A 14343-nucleotide genomic window follows, 5' to 3' on the forward strand; every position below is an offset into this window, starting at 1 on the left:
GAACAGGGCCTTAAACACTCAGTTATGGATACTCCTGTCCACACACAGGATGGGCAGAATTTGGACATCAAGGAGTTAATCTGCTGACTGGGAGGAGGGCTGTACTTCCTGACCCCCTGGGCAGCCACCCTTAAAGGGTCGGCTTTCCACCACACCAGCCAAGACCCTGGGAACACACGGTTCACACTGGCAGCTGGGAATACACCCGGGGCAGTAAAGCACGCAGACGCTGACGCAGCTGGGCCATCCTGGCCTCAGTCCCGCCAGCGGTGTCCACACTGGGCGTTGCAGCACTTGCGGAAGGTGGTCACGGGCTCACCTGCAGAGCGGGTCTGAAGCTGCAGGAAATAGGCTGGAGGGTGTTCACACTTGGGACGCGGCTCTGCAGTAGAGCCAACATTCTCCCAGGCAGCCGCTCCACCAAGCACATCATCCACTTCTTTCAGCTTTGGATACTTCCGATTTGTCACCTTGCGCGCGACGTTGTGCACGTAGGGGCAGGTGTTGCCGGTGAAGCGGCGGCAGCGCTGCCCCTCCTCGGCGATCAGCCCCTTCCGCAGCCCGGGCAGAAGAGCAGCGTGGCCACCACCGGCCCGGCACTCCCGGCAGCACCCGCGGCAGCCCAGCCTGTTTCACAATTGTCTAATTTGTCTTCTCCTTGCTGTGTTGAGGGTGCTCTCTGCATGGTGCCAATCCAAGTGGTAAAGGACCAACAAAAGAGAAAAAATGCTGGGGGGCCTTCAAGGAGCTGAGCCGGTGGGCACTCTGGAGCTGGGGGTGGGGATGGTGGCCGGAGCTGGGGCCGGGACAGGTGACAGGTCTGGTTTGCAGGCCAAGAGCCTGGACCTTGTTCTGCAGCTCACAGAGGGTTCTGTGAGTGGGACCTGCCCAGGTGGATGTGATTTCTAGAAAGATCTGTGAGCACTCTCCGGAGAAGGGTGAGGCTCAGAGGGGTCCCTGGCCAGCATGGAGGTAGCTGGTTTAGGCAGCAAGCCAGGAGGCCAGGAGAGGCTTTGAAAGCCCCTTCCATTTGAGGAAAGTTCTGGAGAACTCCAGAAAACTGGCCTTTGGAGACGGGGCTGGACCCCTGCCTTCATGGGCAGCTCTCATTATCACTCTCCCCATTAGCGATTTATTGTGTTAGTTAGAGCTAATTTACATGTTACTGAAGCATTGAAAACAGATTGCAGATGTTTGGAAACAGATGTTATCCTAATGTTAAGGCAAAACCATGAATATTTATGATGATTATTGCCCGGATCAAATTACCTCGCTTAAACAGGGAGGCATGTTCTAGCAACTTTTGCTGGGAACCTGGAGAGGGAAGACAGAAAAGTATTGATGAACTTTTGGGCACACTTCAATTTTCCTTCACGTGGGATCCATTTTTTTTCTGCGTTCCCATGGACCTGGAAACAGAGATTTGTTGTTAGGGAATCAACTGAGGGATTTTCCTGCTGCTCATATTAATTGGCCAAGTTAGGATTTTCCATCTGACTTTTTCCAGCCTCTTGGAAAAAGATCTGCCCAGCTGCCTTTCACCCAAGAGCCGTGGTCACTTCTCAGGCTGCAGCAGGGAGCCTGGGCCTCCTGGTCCTTCCACCCACCTGCCCGGGGTCCCAGAGCCACCAGGGACCAGGCTGGGCCACAGCAGCCAGTGGGGTCTGCGAGGCTGGAGGCTGGCTTCCTATCCAAGCAGGGCTTACTGTTCTCCTATTGGCTGTCCTGGCAGAAACACCAGGTGGAAAGCTGTTCCTCTGCAGTCTTCGAGAGTCTCCTTCTCAAGTTCAGCGCAATCATCGGGAAAGTGTGAGGACTCTTTGAAAGGTGTGATGGGTGGGAGGTGCTCTCCAGCCCCTCTGGATCCTTCCACCATTCATGTGCCTGTCCCTGTCCCACTTCCCACCTCATACTTTTGCATTGAAACGCAGCCCCTGCAGTTCTTCCTGCGGGGAGTGCCTGCCCTCAGCCCCCTGGGGTCCCTGGCCCCACCCAGCACAGAGAATCCAAAAACTTGGAAACTGACGCCCTCCTTGGCCCTCTTACCCATAGTCGATAGCTATAATGAAAGCCCAGCTCTTTGGCCTCAGGTTGGGACATGTCTGAGGCCCAGCTTACCCTCCAGGGCCTTCCTCCAGATCAAAGTGTAGCTCTACCCTGGCTGAACCCCCAGTCCTTTCTTTCTTCCTTGTTCAGTTCCCACACTGGTTTCTAATAGGGGCAGGTCCTCAATAAATCCCCCAGTCAGGGTCTCTTGTCCCAGGACGTGCTTTGGGGGAGCCCCACCTAAAACCCCTGGGGTTCCTTCTGTGCCGGCCCCGCACCCAGCAATGGGATGAAAATGATGGAGGGACGGATCCTGCGTGTGAGGAGCTTACGGGGCCGTGGAGACAGATGGGGAGTGGAGGATTCCAGTGGCTCAGGAGCAGGCACAGAGTGATCGGCACTTCTAGCCTGTGGTTGGGTATTGACTGAGCAGTGGTGGGAGTGTCAACTGCCAACTACACCTGCTGGGACTCTTGAGCACCCCCTGCAGGCCACGTGTGGGGCCGGGGCATTCCGTCTCATTTCAGGGTAGCCCTGCAAGGAAAATGTCATCAGTCCCATTTCCCTCCTAAAAACCCTGAACCTCCGAGATGTTTAGTGATTCACTCAGGGGCATCTACCCACTTAACAAAGTTTTATCCAACAGAGCCTCCTGGAGTTCAGGGGCCTGTCCTGGGTGAGCCAATGGGAAGAGAGCTGTTAATATAGATGATTAATACGGAAATATAGAATAAACATGCCATTCCAAGCTGTGATGAATGGAAATTCATGAACGGAATCCCTGGAGGGGAAGGGCCTGGGGAGGTGACATCAGGGGTGAGAGTGAAGGATGAGCAGGCATCTCCAGTGAAGAAAGGGGAACTGGAGCCCTGGGCAGAGGGGTAACAGGTGCAAAGGCCTGGGGAGCCGGGACTGGAGAGGGTGGTGGGTGAAGAGCTGGAGGAGCCAGCAGGGGCCAGATCATGCAGGCAGGGGCTTACCCTGATGCCAGGAGCTTGGCCTTATTCTGAGAACCTTGAACCACCTTCAGACGGGGTTCCTCACACTGGAAGAGGCAGGGTCAGGCTTGACTTCCAGAGCCTGGGCTTCACTTATTCTTTTGTGCCTCTAAGGACAAGGCTCCGCGCTGGTTCTTAGATAGGGAAGAGGGCCTGAGGTGCCTCTGGCCATGTGGGCACCGGAATAAGAATCAGCGGATGGCGGGACACCCTGATGATGTAAGAACAGTGTCTTCAAACTTGAGTTGCTGGGAATGGGTGGAGAATTTGCATTTAGTTCTTTTTCTTTTTTTAAAAAATGTGCTCATGTATTTGTGTTTGGCTGTGCTGAGTCCTAATTGCCACATGCACGCTCTCTCTAGTTGCAGCGAGCGGGGGCTACTCTGGTCGCATGGTGCGGACTTCCCACTGGGGCGGCTTCTGTTGGAAGCATTGCCCTGAGAGTGAGGGCTTCAGCAGTCGTGGCTTGTGGGCTTGCTTAGCTGCTCTATGGCACATGGAATCCTCCCGGGCCAAGGTTAGAACCTGCGTCTCCTGCATTGGCAGGCAGATTCTAACTCACTGTACCACTAGGGAGGTCTGAACTTACATTTCTAAGTCCCCAGAAGGTGGTCTGCGAGCTGTCGGTCTGGGAGCACATTGTCGGGGGCCTCCACAGAGCCATGCAGTGGAGCGCCCCCAGGGAAGGCAGATTCTTGGCTGGAGTCAGGGTCAGTCTGGGCTCCACCCAGAAGCAGAACCATACGGTATATATATATTTATGTCTCATGGGATTTATTATAGGGAGTCAGCTTACTCCATCGTGGGGTCTGGCTTAGTAGGTTGAAATCCAGATGATTCTGACGGTCATGAAGGGCTGCAAAGAAGCAGGTGGGACCCCAGTGACATCGGCAGAGGCTCGTGGTTCCAGGAAGCTGTCAGGAGGGAGGCGCGAGGAAAAGGAGAGCAAGCGCAGCCCCTGCTCTGGTTTGGACTCTCAGCCTCAGGGCCACCTAAGTCGACCTAAAGGGCTTCTAAGTGGTTAAGTCAGGCCCACCCAGGAAATCCCTGCTTTGCTTATTTAAGGTCAGCTGATCATGGACTTTAGCCCCATCTGCGGGATCCCCCACACAGCACCTCACAGGACGCTGGACAGTTGGTGGAAGGTGTGTGTGTGCTATGGGTTTTGCAGGTGGAGCAACGGTAGAGTCCTCCCGCCAATGCAGGGGATGTGGGAGACTCGGGTTCGATCCCTGGGTCGGGAAGGTCCCCTGGGGGAGGAAATGGCAGCCCACTCCAGTAATCTTGTCTGGAGAGTCCCGTGGACAGAGGAGCCTGGTGGGCCACAGTCCATAAGGTCAGAAAGAGCAGGACAAAGCTGAGTGAACACGTGTACGCGCTCCGTCGCCACGCTCCCTCGGCACCCCAGGAGACCTGCCCTCAGGGCCCAGTGTGATGGAAGCATGCTAGAAAGCACGCTCCGGGAACTGTGTCCCGCCTGGCGCACTGACCTGGCGCAGAGCCTGTGTGACGCGGAGCGGGCGTCCCCCTCTTTGGAGGCTCAAGTCAGGTCCCGCCTGATGCCCAGGTTCTGACGCCTCCACCATCACCTGCTTCTTTGGTCTGTGCCTCCCTGGCCTCATGCCTTGTACAACAGCTGCCCAGGTGGCCAGACTCTGTCCCCAAGGGTGCAGCTCAGCCTGCAAGACACGAACAGGGGAGACTGAGGCAGGGAGACGCCCAGAACACGTGGTGGGAAAGAAATCTGCACCCATCCAAGCAGGACAGGGTAGGAGAGGATTCCTCTCTGGACCCAAACTTCCTGCCTGGATGACAAAGTGTGGGAATCCAGGATCCTTGCGGACAAGAGAGGAGATTCTTGGAGCAAATTGAAGACATCCGGCCAGATCCCCAGGAAGGGGAATAGACGCGGCGTGGAACCGTTCTATGCAGGGCCTGGCGCTAAGGACACTGGACCAGTGGCTCCCGCATGCTGCTGCTAATGTTGTTTGGTCCCTCAGTCGTGTCTGACTCTCTACAACCCCTGGACTGCAGCACGCCAGGCTCCCCTGTCCTTCACCGTCTCCTGGACTTTGCTCAGATTTATATCCATTGCGTCGGTGATGCCATCCAACCATCTCATCTTCTGCCAACACGCTGAAGGATATTTATTTTCAACCTAGGATATGCTGCTCCAACAAATCATGATTTAAAAGTGAGGTTAGGGACTTCACAAGGTGGTCCAGTGGTTAAGACTCTGTACTTCCACTATAGGGGCCGTGGGTCCAGTCCCTGGTTGGGAAACTTAAGATCCCTCAGGCCCCTCGATGAAACCAAAAAACAAAAAAAAAAGAAATGTGAAGGTAGAATAGAATTATTGTCAGCCTTGAAAAACCTCAGAAAATTCAATTCCCAGACACCCTTTCCAAGGAAACTACCCAAGGATGGGCTTTAGCAAGAGGAGGGACTGGACTGGGAATGAAGAGGCCTTGGGGGTCTCAAAACAGTGGATTGGGTTCAGGGGAGGCCCAGGATGGGAGGACTCCTGGGGGATGCCCAGTTCAAGTAGAAAGACACCCTTAGAACTGGATTTGAGGTTTGAAGAAAAAAAAAAAAACCAAAAAGCTGTTGGCCGACAGGTGGAAAGTCCTGTGGAGCAACTGAAAAGAGAGACCAGCAAGAAGCCCATAGAAAATTAAGCTGGTGAAAAAAAAATGTCAGTGATTTAAGGAGAAGAAAAGATGTTCAAGGAAAAGAAACAAAAATCGTACTGTGCTGCAAACACTATATTTATATGATTATAACAATGGAAATAAACACTGTTGAGTAGAAGATATGATTATATTAATGGGCCAGGGAAGGGCCGTGCATGAGGGTGGGGAGAGTTGAAGCCTCAGCCATCCTGGTAGGAGACCTGCACAACACACCATGATGGTCCAATCAGTAAGACAGAAGCGTCTTATTACCAAGAAGTTTGTCAGCTTCAGGAAATGGTTAAGAGAGGCCGAAGCAGATGCCTTGTGTGGGGAGGGGCTGGTGGCTAAGCGATTACTGTGTAGGCCTTTTAGTAATAGCTGATTCCAGACCTGTATGCATATATTGCGTTGGCCAAAAAGCTCTTTCGGAATTTTCCATACTACCTTATGGAAAAAATCCAAACAAACTTTTGGCCAACCCTACACAATTCTTGGGAAAGATAAAATTAATTTTAGAATGGCAAAATCCATCAAAATAAAAAATTGGGGAAAATAAAAAATCATGAATGCTATCTATGGGAGGCCTGATGTGACAATACCTGACCATGCCCACCCCCCCATTCCAACCTCCCTGCCCCAGTGAAGTTCTGCCAACCTACCCTTCTGGTGTCTGGGAAAATAGATGGACAGCTGAGTCCGTCTCTCTGAGAGAAGCCTATGAGCTCTAGTCAAGGAAAAAAATTTTTTTCAGTTTATTTTATTGACGTATAGTTGATTTACAATGTTGTGTTAGTTTCTCCTGTAGAGCAAAGCAATTCAGTTATACGTAGATATACATGTTTGTTGTGTTCTTGTCCATTATGGTTTATCAGGATATTTGTCTGAAGAATCCCAGGGACAGAGGAGCGTAGCAGGGCCACAGTCCATGGGGTCGCAGAGTCAGACAGGACTGAAATGACTTAGCACATTGAATATAGTTCCCTGGGTTATACAGTAGGACCTTGTTTTATCCATCCTCAATACAATAGTTTGCATCTGCTAACCCCAAATTCCCAATTCATCCCTCTAACAAGGAAAACTTTTTGATGTTTTGATTGTTTTGAGCAAACAGTCAATCTGAAAGAAAAAAACTTTTCAAGAGATAAATAAGGGCTTGGGTGGATGATCCCTTCTAAACTCTTAAAATAACAACTCTTGGTTAAACAGTCCTTCCAGGGCCTCAGACATGTGAGAAGAGTTGGTAGCAGATGGCTGCGTGCATCGTAGGAGCAACTTGCAAAGTGGCTCAGGGCATGGCTTTTCCCTGCTTTTAAAAAGCAAGCAGGTAATATTATCTAGGGTGAAACAGATCACCAGCCCAGGTTGGATGCATGAGACAAGTGCTCGGGCCTGGTGCACTGGGAAGACCCAGAGGACTCAGGTGGAGAGGGAGGTAGGAGGGGGGATCGGGATGGGGAATACATGTAAATCCATGACTGATTCATGTCAATGTATGACAAAAACCACTACAAAATTGTAAAGTAATTAGCCTCCAACTAATAAAAATAAATGAAAAAAAACAAAAAGAAGCAAGCGGTCTGTTTAGAGATGAATGCTATGGGGCCGAGTTCAGGAATTCCACATCGTACAGGTGCTGAAGAGGCCGGCGGAGGCAGTGCCTGGCACTTGATTACTGTGTACGCTGGGTGCAGGGCTAGCTGCCCCCTTGACAGAGCAGGTAAAGGCTGCAAGCTGATAGCTATGCAAACAGTGTCCCTCACGAGAGCTGTCTGTCCGCCTTCTGTATTTACCGAGCTGGCCCCTCTGTTTTCATAGGAGGGGATTCTCGGAAGGTAAACGTAATGTGAGTATACTTGAAACCAGCACAGGTAGCTCTGCAAACAGCCTCTAATGAAGCTTTGCAGGTATAGCCATTCTCATTCTTCATGGCTTCCCTGGTGGCTCAGACAATAAAGCGTCTGCCTGCAATGCGGGAGACCTGGGTTCGATCCCTGGGTCAGGAAGATCCTCTGGGGAAGGAAATGGCAACCCACTCCAGTATTCTTGCCTGGAAAATCCCATGGACAGATGAGCCTGGCAGGCTGCAGTCCATGGGGTGGCAAAGAGTTGGACACAGCTGAGGACTTCTCTCTCTATTCTTCGTGGCTATTTTTAAAATTTTTATTTTTATTGGAATATAGTTGATTTACAATGTCATGTTAGTTTCAGGTGTATGGCCAAGTGATTCAGTTATACACACACACACACACACACACACACACACATATTCTTTTTCAGGTTCTTTTCCATTATAGGTTATTATAAGATATTGAATACATTCCCTGTGTTTGTCCTTGTTGGTTGTCTATTTTATACACAGCAGTGTTCCTAGATTCTGTATTTGTGCATTTGTCTACTTGTTAAAAGGTACTTGTAACCCCTAGATCAATACTCGCAGTGTTTGCTTTTGGGGTCCTTTGCAGACACGAGCAGGCTTCACGGTGGTGCAGTGGTAAGGAATCCGCCTGCCAGTGCAGGACAGGCAGGAGATGGGGGTTTGATCCCTGGGTTGGGAAGATTCCCTGAAGGAGGAAATGGAAACTCACTTGAGTGTTCTTGCCTGGGGAATCCCACAGACAGAAGAGCCTGGCAGGCCGCAGTCCATGGTGTGAAGAGTTGACAGGACTGGGAAACTAAGCATGCGTGCATGCACATGGGCCCGAGCACAGGGCAGAGACGGGGCCACTCGATGTGCCTGTCCCCCTCTGGACTTGGGCAAAACGAGGACCTGCCTTCTTGTTTCAGCTCAGACTACAAGTAACCTCGTGTCCTTTTCATGGTCTGCTTAACATCATGGTCTTCACATTTTTGTGCTTTCTGTGGGTGATTTCACTGTTTAAAACACCCTTCTGGTGAGTGCTAAAGTACTATCTAGTATCCCATGGATGAGAAGGCTGTGTGTGACTTTTGGAGAGACTTTTGAGTCAGATGAGCTTCCTCCATTCATGAGTTATGGCACTGTTGGCCGTGAGTTGAGTGTGAGTGATCAACAGTGTAGATTAGATGCAGTGTCTTTACACAGAAACACTCAAGGTTCTAGACTGATTGGTGGACCAAAATGTGGTAACTGCAGGCCCAGGACCCTGATCCTGTATTTTCCCTGGGAGCGATGGTTCAGTGTCATAAACCAGTGTTCACCATGGCTTTCTACGCCAGTGGTCCTCAACCTTTTTGGCACCAGGAGCAGGTTTCATAGAAGACAGTTTTTACACAGACTACAGTCAGGGAGATGGTTTTGGGATGAGTCAAGCACATTACAATAGATGTAATGTGCTTGAGTCACTTTATTTCCATCATTAATACATCAACTCCATCTCAGATCATCAGGCATTAGATCCCGGAGGTTGGGGACCGCTAGTCTGGATCACAGCCACTGCCAATGATGAGATCCAACTCTGCTCACTTCTACGTGGTCACAGTCCTTATGATCGCCTCCGTTTCCCACCTGGAGTGCCCGGCCCCACAGTCTGGGAGGACTCGGTATCCCCCCCAGACCCAGGTTGGATCCTAACAGGACTGTCTGCCTCCTCTTGTAGCAGTCTGGTTCAGGAACAAGATCATGTCCTAAGCTGGTTCTCCCAGAGCACAGTTTGTCTGAAATGAGGTTCCTCAAAAGTAGCAGAGCTAAATACGGGACACCCACTTGTATTTGAATTTCAGATCAACAACCAATTATTTTTTCATATAAGTATGTCCCAAATATTTCGTGGGACATATTTACACTAAAAATTAATTTGTTGTTGAAATTAACTTGATGTGAAATTCAAAGTTCACTGGGCTTTTATTAATTTACTGTGTTTTCAATGTTGTATAATAACCTACTAATGGAAAAGTCTGAGAAAGAATATATATGTATATATGAATAAATAAATCACTTTGCTATACACCTGAAGCTAACACATCATTATAAATCAACTGTACTTCAATTTTAAAATGCTTAAAAATAAAAATTAAATAATAAGAAAGACTTTAATTTTACTTATTAAGTATGACTAACCTTTATTTTATTATTACTGCGAACTGTATCTTTATTTGCTGAATTCGGCAACCTTACCCAGACACAGACTCTGAAACAAAGATCCCCAGTCAATGCCTTGTGATGGAAGTACTCTTGGGGGACCACTGGGGGCGTGGGAAAAGCCAAGCCAGGCTGTGACCTCAGGTAAGGTCCTGGGAAGGTAGCTGCAGAGGGAGAAGGGTCCTCCAGGGGAGCTCAGGTGTGTGAGTCGCCCTTCCCAGGAAGCAAGGGAGCTGGGCTTGCAGAGGACCGCCCCCTGAGATGAAAACTCCCTTATTCTTTGCATGAGGTTCACCAGGATGCCAAGGGCAGCCTCTATGCAGCGTCAGGTGCAGGCACTGGGAGGCAGAGGCCTGCAGAGTCCACAAAGAGGATCCAGGAGGTCTGAGTAGAGCCCCCCAACACTTGCCCTGGAGCTTTCGTTCCCTAGTTGGGAAGACACCTTTGTGTCCACCAGGCCCGTCTCCTCATTTGTCTTTCCGTCTCTCTGGTATCTGAAAGGGCAGGAGGCCAGAGAGGGGTGAAGTGTCCCCGCCCAATTCACCTGGAACCTCAGAATGTGGTTGGGAAATCCTGGGAAAGAGGGTCTCCAGAAATGTAATAAATTACAATGAGATCACCCTGCATAGGTAGGCTCTAAATCCCACATCTCTGATGTCCTGATAAAAACACACAAAGGGAAGATACAGGTGGAGTTGAGATATACCGGCTACAGTTTGAGGGATTCCGGGCTTGCTGGGAGGGGCAAGGAAGGATTTTGCCCTGGGAAGCTGGGGTGGGGGAGGAAGGATTTTTGCCCTGAGTCACAGAGGGAGCCTTGCCTTGGGACCACCTGGATTTCAGACTTTTAGCCTCTAGTCTCTGACAGGATGTTGCTGTTATTTAGTGGCTAAGTAGTGTCCAACTCTTTGCAACCCCATGGACCATACAACCCTGTCACCCTTGTCTGTCCGTGGGATTTCCCAGGCAAGACTACTGGAATGGGTTGCCATTTCCTTCTCAAGGGAATGTTCCCAACCCAGGGATCGAATCTGAGTCTCCTGCTTGGCAAGTGGATTCTTTCCCACTGAGCCACCTGGGAAGCCCTCTGAGAAGATAAACCTCCGTTATTTTAATCAACCCAGTTTGTGGACATTTGTTACTGGAGCCTTAGAAAACAGAGGATGAAGTTGTCACTGTGACATGAGAAGCAGCATCATGGAAATACACTGGCTCCCTTGCCTGGACCAACCCTCAACCGTCTGAAGTTGGCCCCATGGGCATTTTCGGTTAGAGGAGCTGACACCTTTCATGTGGTTGGTTCAGCAGGTGGAGTCAGAGCTTCTCCACCTCATAGCTGAAAGCACCCTGACACTTACTCTCCAAAGCACTGTCTTGGGGACGGTGCTAGAGCCCAGCACACGAAGCCTGTGCTGAGCTGCTTGCGATGGGTTCCACTTGGCACAGAATCAGCGCCCTGGACACGGCAGGGGCCACTCTCTGTGCTTCTGCCCGCCCAGGCCTCTCATGGGAGCAAACGTTCCTTCTCTCCTCGAGGGAAACCTGAGTTACGGAAGTGTTCTATTAGGTGCCATCTGGGGAGAGACGTAGCTTTTGTTGTTGTCGTTGTTAATAAATATTGGCTTATTTCTTAAACCTTATTGATATTTATTAAACAAAAAAGAACCAGGTGCAGATACAGCATTAGATGCTCTATGACTCACTGTTCTCCAGAGAAACAGAATCAATAGGATGTGACTACATAACGAGATTTGTCTTGAGGAATTGGCTCACAGGATTACAGAGGCTTGGTGAATCCCAAACCTGGTGGGAGAGGCCAGCTAGGCAAGGACTCAGGAGAAAGTTGCAAATCCAAAGGCAGTCTGCTGGCCAGCCAGGAAGAATGAGTGCTTCAGAGGCAGTCCAAAGGCAGTCAGCTGGCCAGCCAGGAAGAATGAGTGCTTCAGAGGCAGTCCAAAGGCAGTCAGCTGCAGGACTCCTTTCTGCTCATGCAAGGTCAGCCATTTGTTCTCAGGGCCTTCAACTGGTTGGATGTGGCCCACCCATGTTATGAAGGACAATCTGCTTTACTCAAAGGCCACTCATTTAGATAGAAATCTCACCCAAAAACACCCTCACAGAAATATCAAGAACAACGCTTGGCTGAATCCTTGGGGACTGTGGCCCAGTCAAGCTGACACATGGCATTAGAGGGCTAATTGTTATCAGATTAATCAGGAAACACTATGAGAAACTGAGGAGCAGTTCTGTTGTTCATTGTCTGAAACAATGTAGAACTGTTTCCCTGTAGAACTGGCTGAAGCACCAGGTCTTGGGGACCCTGATGGACACTGGGTCTGCAGAGACCCTGGTGCTTCCTTCCCCATCCCCTGCAGTGCTCATGGCCCCTGGTGGGTCTGCAGATTGGTCACTGATGGCCCCATTTGATAGAGGGGTGGCCGGTTGGGCAAGGCAGGGTCAGAAGTCTTGGCCCCTGTGGCCCCAGTGCCCTGCTCAGGGTTCTCTGCGTCAGGATCCTGTGGGCAAATACATTCCAGATTCTATTGCTTCTTTCCCTCCCAAATTCATGTGACAACTATCCAGAGTCTACAGTGCGTGGAGCCCTTGGTGAGTACTGAATTTTAAGTGGCATCTCTAAGTAGCAGCCACAAACCGTCTTCTTAGCAGGTAACTAAGCTAGCACGGTGCAGCCCTGATGGACTAGATGATGGATGAGCCCCCTGGGAGATGGGGCTGGAGACCCAAATCCATCACCTGGATGGTTCTCTTGCCTGCAGTACTTGCCAGGCAAGAAGCCCCTGACAACCCATCCACGATGTCCCAGAAACACACAAAGGGATCTTTTTCCTGCTTCCTTCTGCAGGCCCAAATGTTCTGAAATATTTATCTGGTACCAAGAGTGAGACACTTCTGGGGAGGGGAGGCAAAGGGCACTGGATTCTGGAGGTGCAGAAAGATGCCAAAAGGATTGCCCCTGTGCCTGTGCCAAAGTGAGGATTCATTGGAGCTGGTTTATACTTCAGAATTCTCTCTGAAGTCCACAGAATGTAATAAAGAGGTTTTAAATGTTCGGTTTTCTGAAATGTTTCCTCTTAGAATAAAGGTTGTTTAACGAAATCTGGAATGTTTGGGAAGGGCACAAGAGATGTGATTTCATTTTGATTCTGCTGCTTAGTAAGGGCGTAACCTTGGGCAGGTTCATTACTCCCATTGAATTGGTTTTGTCAACTGTAAAATCAAGATGATAACTCCAAATATCACTGGTTTGTTGTGGAGACTGCGGGAGGGGGTTAAGGAATGTCACTTTCCCTGCAGCACTGACTCGGGGCCTGGGTGTCCCCAGGGTCTGGCCTTGGATTTTTTTTTTTTAAGAGTTTTGTTGTTGTTGCTGTGGGCCATTTTTTGTTACAGCATTGCTTCTGTTTCGTGTTTTGCTTTTTTCACCCCAACCAGGGATCAGATTCACAGCCCCTGCATCGGAAGGGGGAGCCTTAACCACTGGACCACAGGGAAGTCCCTGGCCTTGGATTTTATTCACCCTTTCATTCTAGAGCCATGCAAAGGACAGCAGCTCTGGATAGGCAGGTCTCCACCTCCAAGTTAGAGAGGATATAGACATCTTTTTTTCTTTGCAGCCACTAATATAATCCTCCATGCTGGGGCCACCCACCCACCCAGGACAGAGAGCTCGGGGCCGGGAAACCTTTTTCTCTCAGCCTGAATTGATGACCGGTTCCTCTCCCAAAACTACTAACATCCTCAACTCTGAAGAGGAAACACCTATTTCCTTTGCCACGGGCCAGCTGTTCAACCCTTTGAAGACAGTCACACGCCTCCCTGGAGATTCTCCTGTTAGACATGGTTCCCAAGCACTGGAGAGTCTCCTCATTCTCTTGGGGAGAGGGTGGGACTGTGAAATGCCAGTTCCAGGGACTAAATTTCACACTTACAAGATTCAAGTATGCAAGAGCAAATCTCCATATTTAGCTAGCATCATTTAATTTCTCTTTTGCGGAGGCAGGGGCATTTAGATTTTTTTAAGTTCATTGCTTTTCTTTATAAATTTTTAAAAATTGTAATTTGCAATGTTGTATTAATTTCTGCTATACAGAAAAGTGATTCAATTACACATACTTATACATTCTTTTTCATATTCTTTTCCATGATGGTTTACCATAGGATATTGAATATATTGAATCATTCCTTTTGCGATATAGTAGGATCTTGTTGTTTATCTATTCTCTATATAGTAGTTTGCCTCTGCTAATCCCAAACTTCTAATCCATCCTTCCCCCACTATCCTCACCCTTAGCAACCACAATTCTGTTCTCTATATCTGATCATCACTTAACTTCTAATGCTGAGACCCATTCTGTTGAATGCCTCCTAGTCTCCTGGGAGTAAACCAAGTCACAATCAGAGATTTCTTAGCTATCGTGGATTTAAAACTATATCAATTCAGAATTTCTCCCAATGCACGACTCCCAACACACCTGTGACCAGGGAATTGGGGGAGGGAGAGGAGATTAAGCAGATGTCCTGAGGGAGGGTGTTTTTGTCTCAGGGC

General features: G+C 49.5%; 1 pseudogene; it reads right to left on the minus strand.

The window, feature by feature from the left end:
- Positions 1 to 254: 254 nt before the first annotated feature.
- LOC122454015 lies at positions 255 to 685 on the minus strand (annotated as a pseudogene).
- Between the last annotated feature and the right edge of the window lie 13658 nt (positions 686 to 14343).

This window comes from Cervus canadensis, chromosome 15 (genome assembly GCF_019320065.1).
Source record: "Cervus canadensis isolate Bull #8, Minnesota chromosome 15, ASM1932006v1, whole genome shotgun sequence".
Classification (NCBI taxonomy): Eukaryota; Metazoa; Chordata; class Mammalia; order Artiodactyla; family Cervidae; genus Cervus; species Cervus canadensis.